Here is a 25,527-nt window from a genome sequence, read left to right on the forward strand (position 1 = left end):
AGGGCCGCAGAATACCTGAGTGACTTAGAAACTACTAAACAGACAGAAATTGAAAAAGAATTGCTATCCGCACCCATAACTTGGGAAGAAATTGAAAAAGCTTTATTAGGTCTGTCCCCAGGTAAAGCTATGGGACCGGATAATATCCCACTTGAATTTTATCGCACCTTCAGAAAGATACTCAAAAAAGAGCTAGTAGAAGTGTGCCAACAAGCTTTTTTTGGTAATCCTCCAGGCTCTTGGTCTGAAGCAACTATTGTAATTTTTTTTTAAAAAGGGAAGAACAAAACCGAGATGGGGTCATATAGACCAATTTCACTTCTGAATGCGGATAGCAAGGTTTATTCAAAAGTACTGGCCAACAGAATGAATAATCTTATGGCTAATTTAGTCTCAAAAAGACAACATGGTTTTATTTCCTAATGCGATACTACAGACCATTTTAAAAGAATCATCTCTCTCTTGGATTGGTCACAAGCTACTAATTCTCCTATTGCGGTTGCCCTGTTAGATGCGGGAAAAGCGTTTGACAGGGTTTCCTGGAACTTTTTATTGCCCATTTTAGTTTGGAAGGGATTTCCGGGGGAATTTATTAAAGCGATTCAGGCATTATATATTAACCCGATGGCGTCAATTTGTATTGCTGGGAATCTCTCAAAAAATGTAATAATAACGCGGGGGGACGAGGCAAGGATGTTCCTGTTCCCCCTTGCTATTTGCTTTATACATTGAACCTTTTTTAAATAAACTAGAAAGGGACGCAGGAATTATTCCAGTCCAGATACATCGGGTAGAGTATAAAGTGTTCGCATATGCGTACAACATTGCCATTGTAACATCAGACATTAAAGCCTCTTTACCAAAAATAGTGGAAGCTGCCGATAAATTTGGGGGGTACTCGGGGTATAAATTAAACATCTCTAAAACCCAACTAATTCATTCAGACGTTAGATGCCCAAAGGATATGAGTTTCGTATCTGAAGCCTTATATTTGGGTATTCAAATTTCTGCAAAAATGGAGGATATAGTGCGGTTGAATACGGAACTCATACTAGGCTCGGCAAATAAAACACTGGAAAGGCTGAATAATCTTCATTTATCGCTGTATGGGCGGAGTAATGTTTTAAAAAAGTTAATTTTTCCAGAATTTCTGTATCCATTTCGCACAATCCCTCTCCTCTTCCCCACATCTCTTTTTGTTAAGGCCGATAGAATGTGCTCCAGGTTTCTTTGGAGTTATCGTAGGTCTAGGAGAGCGATGAAATTGTGCATATTGCCTAAAGAGAGAGGGGGTTGGGGGATCCCTAGCTTTCGTTTTTATTATTGGGCTGCACTATTGAAACATATGGGTGTTTTTGATTTTTCATGATGCTATAATAGAAGAAGCGGCTAGCCCGTCTATTTACGATATGGTAGCTGGTAAAGAGGCCAGGCAATGTCTAGTGCGAGAAATTGAGCCCAGCTATTATAAAAAGACGAAATTTTAAATTCTGTGGGCTGCTTTTGAAATTTGGAGGAAAGCGAAAGTTAGATTAGGTCTGAGCTCTAATTTGAACTATTATACATCTCTTAATAGCTGTTATTTATTACCGGAGGTTTTTAGGGATCAGGGATATGTATATTAAGAGATCTACTTCAAGGAAATCAAATAGTTTATTTTCTTTTTTTGCAGCAGAAATATAATTTGCCTAGGTTAAAATTTTTCAAATATCTTCAATTGCGAAGGTTTTTGGATTAAAGAAAAACACTAAATCAAATAATGACTGATAAAGTTGGCTTCATAGAAGCAATCAGAGTAAGTGTTAAAATTGGTCCATTCTATCAATTTCTGGTAAATAAGCTAGATGACGATCTGGATGCCTGAAAGGATAAATGGCAAAGAAAATTTGCAACTGATAGAATAGATTTGGTCAGAGCAATTGAAGAATCGAGGAAAGTTTTATTTAATGGCCCTTTGAAAAGCCAACACTTCATGTCCCTATTTGATTTATATTATACGCTGGAGAAATTGGTCAAATGGAAATCATTAAAAGGGGATAAATGCAATCGATGCAGTTTTATTGCTGCAGATGCTGCTCATATGTTTTTTTATGCCCTAAATTTAATCAATTTATTACTGAAGTTGAATATTTTTTTAATGTTAGTTTGCAGATGCAGGTTCATTTATCAGCGGAAATTATTATTATGTGCCTTCAGACAAATCAAAGCAGAAACTGGACGAATGCAGAGGAGGGATTTTTATTTATTTGTATGTCAATTTCTCGTTTGTGCATAACAACCCAATGGTTAGATGCAGAACCACCAGTTTTCAATAATTGGCAATCCAGACTACTTTCTATATTTTATTTAGAGACTGCTGTATATAAATCAAAAGGAAGTAGAAAAAGCAGTTTGGGCAGAAACTTTGGTCTCCTCTGTCAAATTGGTTATGAATTAATGTATTATGCAATTATTGCTATATTTAGATTTATGCTGATATGTACCTTGTAAATTAAGATGTACGGTTGCTTGCTGACAAAATAAAAAAATTTAATTAAAAAAATGACACTGACCTTGAGATTAACTCTTGGAGAGGATTGAGTCAGTGATAATAACTCACCCACATTGACAGGGGTATCCAGATCTTGCAGTTAAATGAAATGCATGCTACCTTTGCTTGCCGTTTGATACTCCTGGTATTTCCCTTTCTCCCTTTGGGCCCAGGGCTCATGAAGGAAGAAGCAGGAACTGAAATGTAAGTGTTAACTGTGCAGTTTTGATTTATTCACCCCACTCAGCTCAACAGCAGCAAATAGAAGGGTCTTTAAGATTTAAGAGTGGAACAAGGTGTAAGCCATGCGATGTCCTCAGAGTGTTCAAAGAGTGCATGATTTCACTTATGCTACCCTTGGAAGTTTGGTGAGCCAATGTCTATGTTCACATTAAGGATATAATTAGTGACAGATGGGTCACTTGTTTGATGACCAAACTGTGTGTCACTGGGTTTCTCATGTAAGAGTTTGATCTCTGACACAGACTCCGCCATGGGAAGAGCAGGATATTTGATGCACAGATTCTTGTTAGAAGGAAAGACAGATGCACTAAAACTATTTGCCATGTAAAATAAATGATTTCTGATACTGGGCTTCTGATAGAAAGGTAAGATCTAATAAGGGTCTCGATGTATAGGTTAGGGTCACACCGGGCGGGTAATCAATGTGAAGTAAAGAAACACTACTTGTAGGCCTCATTAAGGAAGGACAGCATATTTAGCAGTGGGTAACAATCAAGTAGATCTGTTTTTGTTATTTGTAGGTAAGCTCTAGATAGGAAAGTGATTGCAGATATGAAACCTCAGCAGTGCAGTCCATTTACAGATTGACATCTGCAAAAAGTGCTTTTTGAAACAGGTTGTATGAAACAGACGTGGAAAGATATGGATAAACAGGATTAGTTCGTGTCATTTGTTTAAACACCGTTAGCACATGACCAGCTAGTTTTAAAATGTTTGAATGCAAATTCTAAGCAAGCACATTAGGGACTGATGTATCGCTTGGTGGATGGGAAACTTTGTCACAAATGCGATGGCTATCACATCCACCATATTACAATTGCCATAGGATATAGTGCTTGCAATACAGTGGATATATTTGTTATATTTTTGATGGTGTATCCTATCTTCCAAACTGTAAATCAGGCCATTAATGTGAAAATTATCTTCTAAACTTCCGCGCTAGATATAGAATTTCATGTAGGAATTTAAAAAGCACATGCGTAGTCCATATGAGGTAGGAATTGGGAGATTAACGAGGCACTGATATGCAGCTTTGAACAAAAAAGAAAGGCTTGGATGTAATTGATCTCTTTTCCAAGTCTTTCATTAATATTTTAGTCATGAATTGAAGAAAATTATATGTAGATTAATGTAGTCAAGTTCAGAGTCTTTTTTTGGTTATTGACTGTTAGTTTTTTGTATTGTTAGAGGACCTATGTATAACTCCACTTTAATCTTTGTTTTATTTTCCAGTGAATTTCTAAAGTTTTGTTAACATAAGTAAAAATCTTACTGCCATATTTATATATAACTCAACTTTAACCTTTGTTTTTTTCAATGAATTTATATTTTTTTTACCTAAAGTATAATCTTATAACCATATGTGTGTGGCCAACATGCTGCCTCACACAGCCCTTGGTTGTGAGCAACTGGGGGTTAGTTACAGGGCCTGGCCTGCAGCAAGGCCCTGCTGCTACTACCCTGTAGGTGGCCAGCCCTCCACTGCACACAGCATTTGACTGTGCACTGCGTGGGGTTGGCAACAAGGCGTGGCCTATGGCCAGGCTCTGCACCCCACCCCTGTGGGTGGCTATACTCCTGCTGCACAAGACCTTTGGCCAAGCACAGCAGGAAATTGGCCTTTCGCTGTGCACAACAGCATGTTGGCCACAGGGCTTTGCCTGCACCTCACCCCCACAGGCAGTCAACTTCACAAGTACAGTCTACTGGCCACAACCTCCCCACCCCACATTTTCCTTTTCACATGGGGGACTCGCTGTATCTCATGGGTCTCACACTGGCAAATGTTCCAGTGAGAATACCATGGGACGGATGTGCTGAAATTCTTTTTTTGTTTTGAGCCCGTTTGGGGGGAGAGGAGTGAAGTCAGGGGTCACGGGTTTTGGTACCTTTGACCCCTTATACTTTTATTAGTTTTAGTTTTCAGCACATAGGGACCTATTCCACATGTCCTGTAATGGTGGCTGCAACATTTTTCCTCATCTTGGGGCCAGCCAATCAGAGTCCTTGGTACTGTAGAATCACTGGGTGACACTGTTCTGAGACTGCCAGAGGAAAAAAAGGCCCTTGCGACCACTTAGATCGGTCTATTTTTTCAATTTGTGGTCCAGGGGAATCATGCAGAACCAACTGTCCAAATGTCCTTTTTTTTAACTTACATTTTCAAACTAGTTGAACAGATTTGCACCAACAAGCACACTCTGGGTAACAATCTAGCTTTCTGCCAGATTTGGTGTAAATCAGATTAGCAATTTTTTTCTGTATCATCTAACTTTCGGTATGGGAATTTGCATGGAGAAAAAGTGTTTTGGGAACCGCCTTTTTATTGTCCCCCACTTGTCGGATCAAAAAGGCTGTATTTCATCCTAGATTACACACACCCCTGTACCATGTTTAATATAATATCTTCCCATTCATGAGTCATCATTTGCAAATGAAGGAGGAGAGGTTTGGAATAAAGGTGGTCTAACAAAAGATTATAAAATTCTGACATAACCCACTTACATAGACCCCAGTGTGTGAGATATTGTTGGATGGGTGAATCAGAGACATGCCATGGCTTGGACCCCAGCGGTGTAGTAAGGCAGTGGACTAATTGCACATATTTCCACCGCTGTAGGAGGTCAATGTGCTACTCTTCCTACTCGAAAGGTTTTACCTCTCCCTGCGAAATAAAAATTGGTCTGGGATGTGAAAGCCAGCGTGTTCCCGAATGTTCCAATGAATGGATCATCCCTATACAAATTCTGGCATTACACCTCAGTGGGGCCTTGGCGTGTAGTGCGGAGTGTAATTGAAGCATTTTGTGGGCATCTTATGTCTGTAATTATAGTAATTATAGTCCAACCTTTTTATGCGTGAGTGAGAGTTCTAGGAAAACTCAAACTGGGCATCTTTTGTTCTCGACCACATATACGCCAGACGGGACAGATGGAGCACAATATAATAGTGCTCTATACATGTATACATGTACATTTCAAGTGTGCCATTAGCTTACAAATGCACAGCTGTGGGAGCATGCTGCTCCATACAAAATGCTTTGATGTCAATAGCAATCAGAAGGAGCAAGGGCATCCGGACAGGTAGAGGCAACATGTACAAGACATGTGTATATTTGGAAGCAACCACCATCTTGACCGCCTGCAGCGTGCCCTACAGAGACAGATTCAGCAGGTATAATTTCTGGAATTTTGTTTGTGTTTTAATGATATTCTGGCCCAGATTGAACGAGAAAATGTTTTCTAGCCCTCAGGAATTGAACACACCTAAATAGTTAAGTTTGTCTGTGTAAGAAAGTCCCCCTTTTGACTTGGTTGCCCCCAATTTTTGCCTGGTACATGAAGTGAATTTGACTGGAAGTGCACTGGGTTCCTTCTAACCAAGCCAGAGCTCTAGGATCTGAGGTACTAAAAAGGGTCCCTAAAAGCTAAAGTATGAATTGTGCCACCCTAAGAGACCACTCACCAAGCATATGCAAGACTGCCATTGCATGCTGTGAGTCTTGGTGCAGACAAAAGTGAAAAAATGACGTCACACATCCCTGTGTGACATGTCCCCTACCACTGCATGTAATATTTGTAAGTCACCCCTACAGCAGGCCTAACAGTCCTAAGGCAGGGTGCTGATATTACATGTGAGGGCATACCTGCATGAGCAGATATGCCCCTGTGCTGGTCAGTCCTATTAATGCGATCGCAAGCGATCAGGGAAGCCATTTTAAAACACATGCTGGACACTGGTGAAAATGAGTTATGCAGCTATATGATGGCTTCACTGAAAATTGAGATGTTTGTTATCAAATATCTCGTATTGGTAAAACCACACTGATAGGTAAATTAGAAGAATATTCCTTGAGATATAGTTAGAAAAAATAGTACAATAATCCTGTTGAATCACACAATTGTTCTGTCCCCTATATCAAACCCCTATCTCATTCTTAGAGAATATCTATAGTACAACACCCAAATGTATCACAGCAAGTACTTTATGAAAAACATTTGTATACAATAACATAAAACAAGTCACAAAATGTATGAGGCGCAATCTTTTTTTATAAAAACAATTCATATAAAATACATAGAAATTAAAACATCATACAATACAAAATTTCATAAACAAAGAGAGAAAAGGAGGTTTGACAGTACAATTTGTCATTCAAACAACATATCAATTGGGACAAGTTGATAACTGGGCCTGAATGTACTGAATCTTACAACATTAACAAGACCAAGTTTTCACGTGGATTATGCTACCAATAGCGTCGACGCGTTTTGACGCGTTTCTGACTGAACCACCAAGACATTCATTCACAGACCCACTCAAAGACTCACACAACCACTCAAAGACCCATTTAGACACTCACTCACATACCCACTCACTAACTAACTCAGAGACTCATCCATCCACTCACATACCTACAAAGACACTCATGCATTCACTCAAAGAGCCAGTCAGAGACTCATGCACTGATTCACAGACACTCATAGACTCTCATGCACCCACTCACAGACCCACTCACTCACACATCCAGTCACAAACCTACTCAGAGAATCATGCACTCACTCACAGACCCACTCAGAGACTCATGCAGTCACTCACTGGCCCACTCAGAGACTCGTGTACTTATTAATGGACCCACTCACTGTTCCATTTAGACACTCAGGCACTCACTCACAGACCTACTCAGACATTCACCCACCCACTGATAGACCCCTCAGATACTCTTACACCCACTCACAGACTTACTGAGACACTCAGGCACTCACTTACTCACACACTCACTGTCAAAGATTAGTGGTTACATTTAGATTAAAAAATCTGAAAAAATTAGAATATCACTTAAAAAAACACAGGTTACAGGGATGTTATAGTTCGGAAACAACATTACAAAAACCAGTTTGGAAACAAAATTTTTAAGAAACCTTAGAAATTCACTGAAAAAAACAAAGGTTCCAGGGACATTATAGTTAGCCTCAGATTTCACTCACACAAAACCAGTGCAATTCGGCAGTTGTAGTTAGCTGAGCTAACCATAACTTATGCCCCTGCAATGCACTGCTTATAACCTCATATATTACATTACTCATGACATGGCCAGTGAGATCACTGATGACATCACTATTGACATGTCAAATGTCAACACTGTTGACATCATCCACAGAACCACTCACCACCCACTCTTACCCCTATAATCCTCTCTTACACCCACTCATGTGCTGACACAACTGCTCACAGACCTATACAAGTGCTCACACAATCACTCACTCATCCATAGACCCACTCACATACCCACTCATCACTCATATAGCTGCTCACACAACCACTCACTTACCCATAGAGCCACACACTCACCTATAAAGTTTCTCAACACAGCCACTCACTCACTCATACAAGCACTCTTACACACCCACATACCCACATAAACACTTACATACCCATTCCCACACCCACGCAAGCACTCTCACATCCACTCACTCTCCCAATACAGCCCCTCACACAGGGCACAAGTCATAAAAAAAGAAGTGGGAGGATGCTGTCACCGGAAGTGATGTCACGACAGGAAGTGACATCACGAAAGGTGCCAAGCTCCTCGTCCCAGAGAGGCCAAAGAGTGAAGTCCAGCTGTTTGGCAGGGGGGTGGCGTCCCCCTGGTAAAATAAGTGGGGGGACACCGTCCACCCGCGTGGTACCCCGACTCGAGCCCTGCCCTCACTCACCAACTCACTTAACCAAACAACATCTCAGGCACTCACTGTTAGAAATTGTGGTCTCTAGTTGGCAATGGTTGCACCTTTGTCCAAATAGGGACCCTTGCTTCTAGTCAGGGAAAGGGGAATACACTTCTAAAATAACCCCTGCTCACCCACTTGGTAGCTTGGCATGAGCAGACAGGCTTATCTCAGAGGCAGTGTGTAAAGCATTCCTGAACACATACAGTAATACAGTGAAAACACTACAAATGGACACCACACCAGTTTAGAAAAATAAGTAATCTTTACTAAACTTAACACAAGACCAAACGACAAAAATCCATAATACAATATCAAGAATATGACTTTAAAATGGTAGAAATAGCTTGGTTCAATGTTGATGGTAAATGCAACACTTTACTCTCAAAGTACCTTGGATGTGTCACGCAATACAAACAAAAGGGTCACAGGGAAGGTGATGTGTCAGTTCCTAGCTACATGGGAGGCGGCGCACCTGTTCCTTACTGCAGCGCAGGGGAGGCAATGTGTCTGTTCCTTACTGGAGAGGAGGCGAAACGTCTGTTTCTTACTGTGATCCGGTGCTTTGCGACAAGATGGTGCCACAATGCGACGATCCGGTGCGATGCGACAAAATGGCATCTGAGATGCGATGCGACAATGTGCAAGCCCGATGGCCATGCGGTGAAATCGACGAACTTTGGTGCCGCGTCAGGCCCTGTGACATGCTTCTCCGGTGATGCAACCTCTGCGGCAGTGGCACGCTTCTCCGGTGATGTGACGCGCTTTGTCTGCGATGCAACGGCGAACAGCTGCGGCAGCGGCACGCTTCTTCGGTGATGCAACGCCAAGTGCTGCGGCGGTGACACGCTTCTCCTCATTGCGCCGTGCTTCCAGCTCCCAGGGACATGCAGTCTCTCAGAGGGCCCAAACAACAGCAGGCACCGCACTGCAGGTAGAATTCCCAGCAAGGGATTTCTGGGGAAGCTGGTGGTGAAGTCTTTGTGTCTCTGTGATTTCAGAACAGGAGGCAAGCTCAGCTTCAAGCCCTTGGAGATATTTCTCAAGATAATTAAAGTACACACAATGTTTCTTTTCTCCTTTCCTTAGCAATAAAGTAACCACTGCAGGCCAACCCCAAACAGTCACTATAGCAGTGTCAGTCTCCTCCCTCTGCTCTCTTGGTTCTTCTCGTTGGCAAAGGTTCCTCTTGATTCCCAAAAATGATATAAAGTTCTGAGGTCTGGGCCCCAATATTTATACTGCAAAATCTTTTGTTCTCTTAAGGCAGAGAGTTTCTATACCTAGTCAAAAGCAGTTTGGTCTTCCTGGGTGCAGCTTCCTGGCAGGAGGAGGAGACAGCATTGTTTGAGAGCAGACCTGACCCAGGTAGTTGAACGGAAATCTCCTCCCCCTTCTCTCTATTCTATGAGGGCTTAGGTCAGTGAAAGAAAATCTCCGCCTCCTACTCTCTATTCTAAAAGGGCTCAGGGCAGTGAAAGGAAATCTCCTCCCTCTACTCTCTATGTAATGCAGGTACCACTCAGCCCAGGCTGCCCCGTAAGACTTCTGGAGCCAAGGCCCTCTCCAGCCCCCTGTCACTCACAAACCAGACATGGAATACACAAACACAGCAGAGGCATCCTGGATGGTTAGGCAAGAAAATACCTTCTTTCTAAAAGTGGTATTTTCAAACAGAGAATGTAAAAAATCACCTTCATTAAAAGATGTATTTTAACACTCTGAGTTCAGGCATACTAAACTTGAATTTCTATCGTGTTCCATGGGTCAGTTAGGATTATAAGATGTTATAATCAAACTCCCCCTTTTGGCCAATGGGAACAGGTAGCCTTGCAATAGTAAAAAAACGAAATTGGCTGTAATTCCCTATCAGGACATGCCACACACATCAGGGCATGTCCTACCTTTTACATACAATGCACCCTGCCCATGGGGGTACCTTGGGCCTACCTTGGGGTGACTAACATGTAGAAAAGGGAAGGTTTAGGGACTGGCAAGTGGGTGCACTTGCCAAGTCGACATAGCAGTCCCACCCTGCACACAGGCTCTGCAGTGGCAGGCCTAAGACATATTTTACAAGCTCTGTGGCTGCCACAACCAGTGCTGCAAGCCAACCAGCAGCATTTGATTTACAGGCCCTGTGCACACATGGTGCACTGTACTAGGGTCTGACAAGTAAATCAAATAGCCAATCACTAATCCATTACAACAATGTACAATAGGGAGCACTTGCACTTTGGCACTGAATAGCAGTGACAAAGTGCCCAAAGCATCTAGACCAGCAGAAACATAGCAAAAGCACAGGAGGCAACCACAAACAAATGGAAGGGAGACCCACGCCAGTGGTGCCAGGTCTAACACAGAGTAGTCAAACTAAACTCTTACAAACTTTTGAAAAGTTTACAACCTTTACAGTTACCATTGTTTGTTTGCGGTTACACTGTGATTGAAGTTTTTTTAAAGATATGTTTCTCCAGAACCCTCTAGTGGATTTTGCTCATCTTAGATTTTAATTTTTTTTTACAATGTAATCTCCTTGTATTGGTGTCGGATTTCTTCATGCTGTGTGTCTTTTTTTTTTGCTGTTAGGTACTGTTAAATGCTTTGCATTCATTCCTTTTTATAAGCCTTGCTGCAGATACTTAAGGTTTTACAAACAAGCCTGACTAGACCAAAGATAGTTTTTGTGACTGTATTGTTGTTAGGTCACTCAGCCACACCTTGTAATACACCCAGATCGTCACAGTACCACACGTTTTAATTATAATGTCTTCTCCTAATAGTTATAGTTATTTTCCTCAGGCTTCCTTTTACAGACTTTGCTCTATTTTTTGTGATAGGTATCATATTTTTACTTCTATAGAGTTGTTACAGACAGTGCATTAGTTAGCTATATTTTTCAGAGCATTTTCAATGAGAGGACCTCTCCGTTTATTTAACGGGAGAGGGCAGCTACCAGTTACGGCAACAAACTGGACATGAGGGACGCGATCATGAATATGGAGAGAAAAAGATCCGGACGAATGTGAGACGCAATGACATATCGCATGACTACATATACAGTAATGAAAGGCATGGAAAGTGAAGAAAGGTTGCAAGCAAGATCCTGCTATCTAACTGCGCTATAATTTAAATGGGGATTGCTGTGTCTCTTTTCAAGCCACTGGAGCTTCGCAGAGTGAGGGATTAGCTGGAGTTATGCAAAGCGAGGCATTCTCTCTTCTATTGCCAGCCCTTAGCGTGACCTTTCAGGAACAATTCGACCTCTTTATATTTAAAATAACGAGTCCATATTTTTACACTGACGTGAACACTCGAGATAATCCCCTGTAACGAAAGCCCAGCAATAATCTTTTTCTTCAAATCCCATTAGGCTGTGACTTTGAGTTTAATATTCATTTAAATGTTACAGATAATCCTCCATCTGGGCAGACAATATTTATCGAGCATGCTGTGTTACAGGAGGATAACGCTGGATTGGTTTTCGGGTGAAAGCTCAGATCTTTCCGGTGATACACGGAACCATTTTGTTGATGTTCATTAAATGTCGACGCAAACTGTTATTTGATGACATGCTCCACCTTACATTCAATTTCACTCCGAGATTGGATCAGTGGCACAGAGCTATGGGCAACGCTGGAACTGAATATGTGAATATCAGTAAGAAATAGCATGTTTACAAACCGTTGAACGGCATTTTTTCATTACAGCACAAAACTATCCTTTAGCACTGGTTTTACCTCAACTGCAGTCTACCATCATACATCATGTTGGGGTTGGTTATGAACAGCGGGCAGAACCACCTCAATGCGCCTAAAGGATTGTGGGTGTGGAAGCCATTAGCATTCCCCTCAAAGCCTTCCTGAGGTTAGTTTGTAAAGGAACCCACTCAAAGGCAGCTGCTGCCAATCCAAACTGGGAGGGGGGAGGCGGGGGGGGGGGGGCAGCTAAGGAAAAAAATAATTTAAAAAATATGTACACTTACTTTTCGCTGCAGGCCGCTGCCTCCGCGCCTTACTGCTCCTCTGCTCCCAGCACTGCAATCCCCATGAGCATAGGCTCCCAGACGCCCCACGCAATCCCAAAGCTGCTCTCATGCTCTTACCCAGCATGAGAAAAGCCCTGGGAATGAGCAGAGTGGGCCTGTTTCATGCTTCAGCAGGGACTGGGAGCCTGTGCTCTTGAGCACTGCTGATATCTCCAAGGAACAGCCTGCAGATATCCAAGTGCGCATGTCGGTTTGGCCGCCCTAAGACGGCCCCCCCCAAAATAACATGCGCACTTTCAGTGCCTACACTCTTCTCGTCCCCCTGCAGCTGCAACATTACCCCACCCTGCCCTAGACTCTGTGGACCGGGAGTGAAAAATAAAATGATAATAACATTGTTTTATTGTCATTCTATTTTTCTTCTGTCTGCTGCCTTTCAGCAGTGGGGCGATGCTCCTCCGTCATTGCGGAAGAGCAGCCCTTGAACCCACTAATTTACTCTGCCCTACAACTGCTCCAGATAGTGTTTTGCAGAGACACCTCAGACTGCACAGCACTGTTACACACTGCAAAATTAGGCACAATGGCAGTAGGGAGGACAGGAGGCATAAAGCCAAGGCGGGGGAGGCACATATATGCTAGTTAAATGAGATGATTCAGAAAAGGGGGTGGTGATGAACAGAGTGTCTGAATTAAGCAGACCACTCTTACCCAGTCCAAAGATCAGGGCTTGATCCATCACCGTTATTTAGCTCACTGCCCCATCCCAGCTCAGAACCTGGCTATATGCAAATTAGTCTGTCCCTGGCCCAGTGCATCATGGGAACAGGGCAGACCAAACTACCAAGCCAATTCTTCACCAGAAAGGAGACAAGCTTCCGGGGATGGTGCAATGAGCTAAAAAACGGTGTTGGATCTAGCCCTGATCTCTTGACTGGGTGAGAGTATTCTGATTAATTCAGAGACTCTGTCCATCACCACCCCTTGTTGTAAATATTTTTGTCCACCCTAAGCGTGGAAGGGTATACTCAGATGTGAGTCACTTGCTCATTGCACCATCAGGATTCAAGCAAGCCGGGCCGAAGACGGCTGAAATGCCAGAAACCGGTCCCCGGAAGCTTGTTTCCTTCCCAGTGTAAGAATTGGCTTTTGTAGTCTGGTCTGCACTGTTCCCATGATGCACTGGGCCAGGGACAGACTAATTTGCATACAGCCAGGTTCTGAAACTGGGATGGTGCAATGAGCTAAAAAACGGTGTTGGATCTAGCCCTGATCTCTTGACTGGGTGAGAGTATTCTGCTTAATTCAGAGACTCTGTCCATCACCACCCCTTGTTGTAAATAGTTAAATGAGATGAAGCCTGAGTGATGAAAAGTGAAAACAAGTGGAAAAAGGCTTTGAAAAGGGAAACGAAAGCAATAGATTAGAGGGTGACAGGATACTGGACAGGCAGAGGAGCTGAGTCAAAACAGGCATGGGCGGGGTAGGAGGTCCCAATAGAGCTGTAGTTTAAAACAATAACGTTGGAGTGGGCCCATACTGAATCAGCAGCACTGCTATGGAAGACACTGTTCCTGCAGGAACAGGATCACCTACATCTAAATGGGAATATCTGTGGGTTGAATAAAAGACAGGGTATAACCTTTGTGACATTTTTATCAGGACCCCGTCTCAATGGTAAAACGTATAATTTTGTAACAGAACTAGTAACACAAATATAGATTACTATACCAATACAATGGGTAAGTTTAAACCGGGGAGAATGTAAAGTCTACCTGTTTAGTGACATCAATGAAGTTAAAATCAACGTACATTAGTAAGGATATGTTGGAAAATCATGAAGAGACCTGAGGGTTGAGTGAAATGTAACAAAAACACCTGATTACAAAAACAAACGATACACTGTGAAATCAGGCTCCCAGGAAATTGCAAAAAATTTGAGTCCACAAACAATAAAATGGCAGACAAAAAAACACATTTTGAGATATTTGTGCAACAGACACACAATGTGCCTTTCGCAATAATACGGTGGCCCTGCCAGCAAATCAGCACAGTGCTTTAGGGTAGATGGAAAGAGGGATGTCTGATGCCAGAAGAGGGCAGATTTCAATTTAAAATGTGCACTCTCTCTCTGGCACCATCCTGATGTCTCTTCCCACCGTGAACTATATTCTGCTGGTCGGAGCTGTTAATGTTGCGCCATTCACCCCCTCACATTTTAATATAGGGTGGGTGGTACAACTACCTAATTACTCCCTGCGGCAGTATGTATTTCACGCAGCTCTGTCCATGGGGATAGACAGTAGGGAGCAAGAAAAGGTGACAGGCGTTCGTAAATAGCAGACTGCATGGAAGGAGGCTGGAAAAAAGGTGACTGGAGGGGAGGAAAAGAGTTAGAAAGCAAATGAGGGGCTGAGGTAAGTACCACAAAAGGCAACATGTGCAGAAAGAGGAGCACCAGGGGTGGGTGGGTGGCGAGACCAAAACAAGCGATGGAGGGCGGAGCACATGAGTGTGGGGGGCGGGGGTAGTAGAAAAGACTTCCAAAGGAAGCCGGGACAACCACATGCCTGCTGTGTTCCGGTCTCCAGAAGTCATTTTCTCCTACTTGTAACAGGCAGGTAGTTAAATTCGTTTGAGTTTTGTGTAGGCCGGCTAATCCTCCAGCAAACGCATAGTGGCGCGCTGCACAGAGCAGTAGAGAGAGTGACACCATCTCTTTCGTGCCCACTCCTTTTACTGATACATGTCCATGTGAGAACATGTGTTCAGGAGCATCACCTGTAACTTTAAACATCCATTCTAATGAATACTATATTGTTCAGTTAATTAAAATATAGCACCAAAAATATATAACACAGCATCAATAAATAGCATTTAAAAAAATCTTTAAATAGTTAAAAAACCTTCAGAATACATTCAAAGCTTCAGTGTAAGAGCTAATTAAAAGGGCACCGATCTACAGGTATTTAATTTTATAGATCTTATTGCACTTATTTAGCCCCATTATGCCTAGGGCATCCTACTAACACAATTGTTGGTTAAACCACAAATTGATTTGTGCAAAATAGTCAATGAAGTGCAGCGTGCCTTTGATGGAACCCTGTATCATCCTGATACTAAATAATAATCATAGTTAAAACCATCACATTTAGTGCATTCAATCGTACGCCAAAGCTAATTATAAGGGCACCAATCTACAGCTTTTACATATCATAAGCCTTGTTGCCCTTGTTTACTTCTAGTGCGTCTAGAGCATGCTTCTGACACTGTTGATGGTTACTCAACAATTTAACTTGTGCAAGATAATCAATAAAGTGTGACGTGCCTTTGATGAAATCCTTTCTCATCTTAATACTATATATTGATCATAGTTAAAACCCTCATATTTAATCATACATCAGGAAAATCCATTGTGCTGCGCCTCATACAGCCTACATGTGTCCCTATCAAAGGTCATTACGGCTTGCACTTTGCAAGTTTACCATCAGCAATGGACATGTATGTTAAACATTTTCTGCAGAATATCAGGTCTTCCCCTTGAAGACAAGCCCTAACTGCTTGCCAACATGTGCGTATGAGGTTCCGGTTAAAAAACTTTCTCCTCAATCTTTTACGCTGTTCCGTTAGGGCTGGGCAGCAGCAGACAATATAACAAATGTCTTCCCTATAACAATTGCAGGCACGGCATGACATTTATTTAGTCTGCCTCTTCCAAGCTGGTGAATTAAAGCGAAATAGAAAGTTTCCAAGCCAGAATAACAGAAGCTTTAATTTTGGATTTAATCCATTCAAGCCTCCTAGGTATGTCTACAATTTTAAGGGGTCATACGTAGAGATGACTATCCATGCATATGGTCTATTTATTAACACATCTCTATTCCTTTCTCAGATTGCATTTAATAGAGTCATTAATGGAATTCGCAAAACCGTTTAATCTTTGATGGATAAAGTCCAGAGTTCCTTTTTCGTAAAAGTGGATAAAGCCAATTTAAAATATTAATGTGCTGGGGAATTTTTAGGGTCACTTATTGCCTCCCACACAATTGCACTAAACATACATCTTGCATAATGTTTTAATTTATAACAAATGTTTAAATATGCTCCAAGGCTACTTATATGTTGTCTCCTGAGGCCATACTCTAAACGGAATGCTTGGCAGCAGTAAATGGATTCTTTGTCCTGTGGTAAAGCCCTGATATTTGCAAATTTCTTCTTAAAATAGTTTCTTTTAGTTGGTTATCTGGAGAATATGGGGCAGTTGGAATAAAGATTTGATAGAATTTTCATTAGAAGTCTCGTGTTTTTGACTTTGCTCTAATACTTGAAACAAACCATTTCTCCATAGAAACAATACGGCATCTCATATTTGGCACCTAAACGGCAAATGTAAGTGGCTGCTCAAATCGAGGCTCATACCTACTAGCACACTATATTTCACCAACTCTGGCCACCTTTTGCTACTGTTGTACATTCGACCCATCCCTCTTTAACCATTCTCCATTCTATATAATCTGTTCAACTCGCCAGCTATGGAGGGTGACACTTGCCTTACGGGAGGTCACCCACTCATCTGCCAGCAATCTTTTTCAACCACCTTCCTGCAACAGACTCTAGACAAAGTGCAGGCACTGAACAAAAACACCTTTGAACAATCTGCCTGTTAATAACAGTATATTTTTATATACCGCGCTTCATTGACTGTATTTAACATATAATAACTGTCAGTCAATCCATGGTACACATTTTTCTTCTGGATGCTGAAGGGATAGGTCGGGATTCATAAGTGCAACCTCTTACATGATAAAGGTTTACCTCTGTGAGCCGGAAGAAAAGTGCAAGGAATAACCCATGTATGTAAAGACCAATTTTTTTAATGTGCCATCACACTCGAATACATGTTTACCCACTTTGTTTAAATGTAGTAATCCCAATAGATAAGAAGTAAAATAATGGCATACTATGGTGAGCAAAAAAAAAGACAGGAGTCTTCCAAAAAAGTCAACAGTGCCACCTGCCATACTTCTTCATAAGTTTGAGATGTCTTTGTCTCTCTAAGAGTATTTATAGATCACAGGTATATACCCAACAAATGAGTTTTCTTGGCGCAATTAATAAATCAACACAAATATATATATATGAAGTTGGGGCAGGTGCAGACATTCCCGGTGCACTTTAAAAAGGTTTTATGAGCAAGGGACTTGTGACCAAAGGAGGATTTACGGTTATTCTTTTACAAGTAATGCTTCTGTGGTCTGTACATATAGAAGACAGAGACATAAATATTTAAAAAAAAACACTTTGGGGTCCGGCCAAAAGTACTTCCTCCTTCAGGTGGCTGAAGAGGTTCAGAAAATAGGACCCATAAGACATTTAAAGAGGCGCATGTTGGCTTCAATGCTGTCCTGCCAAGCCTGGGCATTGGATCACTGGACCTGAGTCACTACCGAGGTAATTTTTGATTCAGTGACGTCATATGTTTTTCCTTTTCTATGAAAAGCACCAGGAATTAGCCAGATAGATGCATCGTTGCAATCTAAAAAATGACGATTTCAACAGAACTGACGAAGCACATTCGTTCAAGGTCCCTCAACATTTCCTTTAGTTGGAGGTCAGTGCAGGTCTGAGCCCATTAAATATCGAAATATTGATAGCGCATAGACGTCAATGAGAAGTAGCCAGAGGTGGCAGCTGCCATCCTGACTTGCCCTTGTAAAGGCATGGATACCAATGAGAAGTAGCAAGCCTCCGGTTTGCCTTTCGACACCTGCGTCTATGTCCCTTCTACCTTTGGTCTCAGTGGTCATGATGGCTGTGACAGGAACAAAACGTCAATACTTGACTGCTAGAGCTGAGTTCATCTTCTGTAGTTTCCACGCTTTGCCTTTTCTCCTACTTTATTAGCAGGTGGGGGAGGGGGTGGGGAGTATAATATGCACAATATAATGCACGAGAATAATGTTACCTCAAGTACATTGACCTATAATTTTATTGTAAGATAAGTATATATTTACTATATTCTAAATTCCACTTCTACCAACCTCCCAAGGAAATTATGGGTTGAGTTCAGAATATTAAATATTTCTCCACCAAACAATGTAGTGGTAGGTCGATGTAGTGGATGCAGTATTTAAGTAAATAGATGTTAACAACATCATTATAGTGTAACTCAACCTATCAGCAGTAAATAGGAGGTTATTGGCAAATGAAGTGGGGCGAAGTGTCAGCTCTGCCACTTCCTATCCGTTCAAAAGGTGCTTGATGTCACTTTTCATTACACTTTGTATTTTGGTGAACTGACTGGCATGGTCACAAGGGTAATTAGTCAGTACCGTAAAGGTTACAATGCCTTAGCCTACATTGTTAGCACTATATATAAATCGACGGATGGTGATTTTATTAGACAACATTGGTTTGCATGGAGGCTTCTGTACATTGATTCATACAGATGCCTGCTGATTGCAGCTGGATTGAACACGCGCCTGCACGTGCATGCTGTGGAAGTAATCTGGTGGAGACTTGGGGACACAGACAAGCTAGAAGCATGATTAATTGCTTACACAGTCTAGTAAATTATTATAATTTCGCTTTAGGAAAATATTATTGCAGATAAAACAGAGTACTTAGAGCTGGCCGGTCTGTCAGATTGGCTGAGCACTAGTACGAGAAACAGTAATAAAAAGCACAGACCATTTGTCAATTATTGAATCACACATGGCCATAAGGTAGCTCGTCAATTTTTGGGGATCAGAAACAAGTCAAGAATAAGGCCGGCAAATGATGGATACTATGTAAATGATATACTTAAAAACTAGTACTCTGAATTAAATCTATACTTGTTCTTCTCTGCCAAATGCGCCTTGAGACCTTGGGGTGATAAGTTGCGCTCTACAAAAACTTTTGACCCGACCTGACCTGACCTTCAGTGAGCTGGGTTCAATCAGCAGTGTACATATTTGGACATTGTCATGGTGGATTTTCCCATTCCCAGATTTCGTAGGGAAAAAAACTGAGTTCCATTTAGTTGATTAATATTTGCAAATATATATGCATGTGCAAATATACTTTTGTGTTTGCAGGATGAAATCCAAAATAACAGCATTCATAATAATTATAATAATAATAATAATGATAACTAGTTATGAATTGCATTTCATGCCCATGTCTGAGATTTCTTCAAACTGTAAATAACATTTGTTCCAAGTTCACAGTTTACTAGTTGTCAATGTACTGACCTCAAAAAGGAGGGTTGAGTTTCTGAGAATAAAACTTAATGCAAATCACAGAAAATGCCACTATTGAGTGTTAGCATATTTAACAGTCTTGACGGTGGCAACTGAGTTTGTCTGAGGTTTAAAAGACTCTCTTCGCTTTTCCTTACGTAGTATGTGCATTAACATGCATAGAGTGAGAAATTGAGTTGTTGGTTGAGTGGGGGGTGGCCCCTGTTGAAGGAACAGCCAGAATCCTGGTCAAGGGCGAACCACAAAAGTCACTAGATTAATGGATGTATGACGTTACAACTCATACTTTTACAACACATACCATTACAACGAAATTTTTACTACGCAAAAACTATTACAACGCATGTATTTACAACGCATGTTTTTACAACGCATGTACCTTTACAACGCATACCATTACAACGTAAGTATTGGTAAGTATATATTAATTTTTTTAATTTAAAATAATTTAAAATAATTTAAAATAATCTAATTTAATTTAATTTAATTTAATGTAATGTTATTTAATTTAATTTAATTTCATTTCATTTAATTGATTTAATTTAAATTTAATTTAATTTTATTTTTACCCTGTACCCCTGTACCCCAAAAACCCAAAACTGACCCTGAACCCTAAAAATACCCCTGTACCCCAAAAACCCAAAACTGACCATGAACCCTAAAAATACCCCTTTACCCAAAAACCCAAAACTGACCCTGACCCCTAAAAATACCCCTTTACCCAAAAACCCAAAACTGACCCTGAACCTAAAAATACCCCTTTACCCAAAAACCCAAAACTGACCCTGAACCCTAAAAATACCCCTTAACCCAAAAACCCAAAACTTACCCTGAACCCTAAAAATATCCTTTTACCCAAAAAACCCAAAACTGACCCTGAACCCTAAAAATATCCATTTACCCAAAAACCCAAAACTGACCCTGAACCCTAAAAATACCCCTTTTCCCAAAAACTGAAAACTGACCCTGAACCCTAAAAATAACAAAAACCCAAAACTGACCCTGAACCCTAAAAATACCCCTTTACCCAAAAACTGAAAACTGACGCTGAACCCTAAAAATACCCTTTTACCCAAAAACTGAAAACTGACCCTGAACCCTAAAAATACCCCTTTACCCAAAAACTGAAAACTGACCCTGAACCCTAAAAATACCCCTTTACCCAAAAACTGAAAACTGACCCTGAACCCTAAAAATACCCTTTTACCCAAAAACTGAAAACTGACCCCGAACCCTAAAAATACCCCTTCACCCAAAAACTGAAAACTGACCCTGAACCCTAAAAATACCCCTTTACCCAAAAACTGAAAACTGACCTTGAACCCTAAAAATAACCCTTTACCCAAAAACTGAAAACTGACCCTGAACCCTAAAAATACCCTTTTACCCAAAAACTGAAAACTGACCCTGAACCTTAAAAATACCCGTTTACCCAAAAACTGAAAACTGACCCTGAACCCTAAAAATACCCCTTTACCCAAAAACTGAAAACTGACCCTGAACCCTAAAAATACCCCTTTACCCAAAAACTGAACACTGACCCTGAACCCTAAAAATACCCTTTTACCTAAAAACTGAAAACTGACCCTGAACCCTAAAAATACCCCTTAAAAAAAACCAAACATATAAAATTTAAAATATAATTATATACTTACCAATACTTACGTTGTAATGGTATGCGTTGTAAAGGTACCTGCGTTGTAAAAAAATGCGTTGTAAATACATGCGTTGTAATGGTTTTTGCGTTGTAAAAATTTTGTTGTAATGGTAGTGCGTTGTAAAAGTTGCGTTGTAAAGGTTGTTTCCCAAATTAACATGTGCTTAACCCTCTGGTAGCTTGGCACAAAAGCAGTCATGCTTAACTTAAAGGCAATGTGTAAGTATTTATGCAGCACACAAACAGTAATTTAGGTAAAAACACAACACAAGAAAAACCCCACACCAATTTCGAAAAGTTGATGAAGATTTAATAAATTATTTTAGACCAAAACGACAAACATCCAATAAGTAGAACCGGAGATATGCAATTTCATAGTTTTAAGTAGAAATAAAGCCTTTAAGCACAAAGCACCAACTGTGGGTATCTGGTCCTGCCAGATCGAGACAAAATCACAAGTTCAGGCTGACCATGATGGAGCACGGACCTCATATGGGGACCATGTTAAACCCCCTGAACAAAGTACCTTAAATCCTTGTTACGGAGCATTGCCAGATCCTGTGTCAAGGATGTGTCACACAGCGCTGGTTCCAAGGAGCTACAAGGCTGTGATGCGGAGTCCTGTGTCATCGTCAAGGATGCTGTTGATAAGGGGCTTGCAATGCGAAGTTTTGGGGCGAAGATGCATCGCACACCAGCGGTTCTGCAGAAGCTGTCGGGCTGCGATGGGGAGTCCTGCTTTGTCGACAAGGATGCTGATGGTAAGGAGCTTGAGATGTGAAGGTCTGCATTGTGGATACATCATGTAGCAGCGATGGTTCCACGGAGTATGAGGGCTGCTATGCGAGGTCCGGTGCCGGGGATGTATCACAACAAGGCGGTCCAGAAGTAGAGATGCAAGGAGATGCTTCATGCTGCATAGGTTTTGCCCACAGGACCACAGCTGGGCTAACATAGGACCTTCAGACCACTTCAAATGGTCCGGGACTTTAAGTGGCACCACTTTGGTGGGTGGCAAAACTCACAGCAGACTGAGTCCAGGTGCCGGATTCAAGGTGGTTGGAGTATTTTCTTTCCCTGCGGCTCTGATCAGGAGGCTAGCCAACTAGGACCTAGAGTCACTCCGGTTGTCCAGTCTTTTCACTCAGACAGCAGGGCAACAGAGTAGCCGTCCTTTTTGCAAAGCCGCACAGCAGCCCTTCTGTGTCTTCCACAGGTCCAGAGGTGTACTGAAGAGTTGGGAGTGAGGGTTTATTATTTAAACTAATTATCCACTTTGAAGGAGGGGAAGTTTCTAGAGAATTCCATTTGAAGTCCTGGAAGTTTACTGCCTGCCCTGACTCCAAACTGGTGCATGAACAATTCAGTGGTGAAAAGTCCTTTGTGTGAATGCAGGACACAACCTATTCAGTTGCAAGGGGATCTGTGCCCAGCTCGCCCCCCCCCCCCCCAACCCCAATATGCCAGTTGGTAACCCTTCAAGGCAACCTAATTTTTCTATTGAATGGCTGCTTGGGAGGAATACACAAAGGCCAACTGACAACTACACCCACTCATGTGACACAGGAACAGGCTCTGGGCACTAAATAGTTAGGGCAGGTGAAGGGCAACTTTCTAACAGTGGTATTTAGAAAATTGTAACTTAAAATCTGACTTTACCATTAAAGAGGATTTTTAAATTTAGTTTAGCAGAAACCGAACCTGCTCCCAATTACGTTTTCACTTATTAAATGTAATATGGGAACCCAATTTTATCCTATGGAGACATAGGCCCTCTAGTAGTGAAAACCAAATGTAAGCATTTTTCACTACCAGGACATGTAAAACATAAAAGTACATGTCCAAAGTTTTAAATACACCACACCCTAACCTATGGCCTGTTTACTCCAGAAGTGACATATGTATCGAAAGGAAGGTTTAGGCCTAGCAAAAGTGTATCTTTCCCGGTTGAATTGGCAGTTTAAAACTTCACAGAAATGCTACAATGTTTAAAAGGCTACTTAAGTGGGTGGCACAATCCGTGCTGCAGGCTCACTACTAGCATTCAATTTACAGGTCCTGGTACATGCAGTAACACTTTTCTAGGGACTTACACCTTTCCCCTGGAGATCCGATCTTGCCAAGACCTCCTACCTTTTCGGAAAGCTCTGAAGACCTGGCTCTTTAGACAAGCTTTTTAATCCACCTCCTCCTCCACCTTAGGCTGTGTTACTGTCAATTTTAGCGCCAAGAAACTAATCAGTGTTAGCGCGCTTTATAAGTGACTTAATAACATAACATAACATAACATAACTTACAAGTACATGAAATGTTCCAATTGGATGCAAGCCAGTTTTACCATATTTAAAAGAGAGCACACAAACACTTTAGCATTAGTTATCAGGAGTAAAGTGTGCAGAGTCCTAAAAGCAAAAAAACTGCTTCTGAAAACTGGAGGGTGAAGGCAAATGTTTGGGGATGACCCTGCAGAAAGAGCCAAGTCCAACAGATACCAACAAAATATAGTCATGTGTGTGTATCAGTAAGAATTTGAACTTTATAAGCAGTCGGAATTTAGACATATTATTTGAATCTATGTATAAAAGGGGAAACTGCATATCACAAAAGAAACTTGGATGGCACACACAAAACATCTGTAACTTCAGATGAGGTACCAGTGGAAGTCATAAAGATGCCCAATAATCAACTGAAGTGAGCTATACCGATAGAGAGTCATAATAATCAAAAGCTGGTTAACAAAACCCTAAAGACAATTAGAAGTGACTGGTCAAGGACCAAAAGACCTACCAGGATATTTATTTAAGTCAGAAACTAATTTCTGGAGCAAATACCTAACACCTTTGTATCAGGCCTCTTTTACACATGCTCAGATGACAGATTCATGGCGCGGATTCATTCTGCACCCAATCCAAAAGCAGGGGGTCCATGAAGGTCCCCACAAACTATCAGCTGATATCTTTACTTGATATAGATGCAAAGGCATAGGCAATTAGACTCCTAAAAGATCGAGAAACCTGGACAGAGAAAAAACAGCTGATCCGCCACTATCAAACTGATTTGAGGCATAAAGCCACAACTGTAGATTACATTGTTGCCTTATCATGCTTGGCCAACCGCATGAAGAAACCTTTTCAACCACTGCTCTAAATCTGTTTTGTAGACTACTCAGCAGCATTAGATGGGGTGCATTGTAGAATTGTATGTAAGAAATTGGCTGAGTAGGACATTCCCCATAATCTATTCGAGGCAATGATGGCACTTTGCACACACACATGCCTTTTTCTCTGTGCTGGTGCCCTTTTGGTAGCCTTGCGCAAACGCAGGCACTCTTGCACTATGGTGCAAGGATGCCTGCATTCCATTCAGGATTAATTTTTTGTGCAGGAAGGTACACAGAGGCATTTTCCTCTTTCTTTGTGTGCTGCAGAAAGAGAAAGTACCAAGGATAAATAAGGGTATTTCTCCTTGTTACACCTGTCCTGGGAAGGTGCATCTTTTTGGTGCATTTCCAGGTTTACCAGCTCTGGTAATTCTAGGAATGTATCTAAAATCCAACACCCACACAACGCCAATGGAATGTCTTCCATAGGCAACACATCAATTTGGGCTTGCCTTGCATTTTTTATTATTTATTAATGTATGCATTTTTATATAGTGCGTACTTTACCCAAAGGAGTCAGGACGCATTACAATAGAACCAGTTACATTACATAAGGACTTCAAAGAACATGAATTGCATAGAAGATACGAAACAAATACATGCGTCTAAACACAAAAAGAAAATATTAGAATGGTGTGTACGAGAGATGTGCATTTTAAACTAACAAGCGCAACGAATATGGAACTAGCATAATGATATGATGTAGCATAGCATTATGATACACACAGGCAAAAGTGGAATGATAGTATACTATGGAAGTACGATGATCCATTGTCAGACAGATAGTGGACCTAAACACATGGCAGTACCTTTGTCTGCAGCCATCAGGGACTGTGCCTGGAGCACCTAAATTACTCGGGTTGTGTCCTGGCTCGGACCCAGGAGCCTCATGTGGTTGAGTGCAAGATGCCCCAGCAGGCTCAAGTCACGTTGCTGCAGTCCCTTTGCACTCGACCACATGAGAACCATAGCCTCC

General features: G+C 41.4%; 1 protein-coding gene across 2 annotated transcripts in view; it reads right to left on the bottom strand.

Annotated features, from left to right (window-relative positions):
* Positions 1–25,527, bottom strand: part of VSTM2B (V-set and transmembrane domain containing 2B) — a 182,625-nt gene that overhangs the window by 51,725 nt on the left and 105,373 nt on the right. The gene's annotated exons all lie outside the window — the stretch shown is intronic.

This window comes from Lissotriton helveticus, chromosome 12, assembly GCF_964261635.1.
Source record: "Lissotriton helveticus chromosome 12, aLisHel1.1, whole genome shotgun sequence".
NCBI lineage: Eukaryota > Metazoa > Chordata > Amphibia > Caudata > Salamandridae > Lissotriton > Lissotriton helveticus.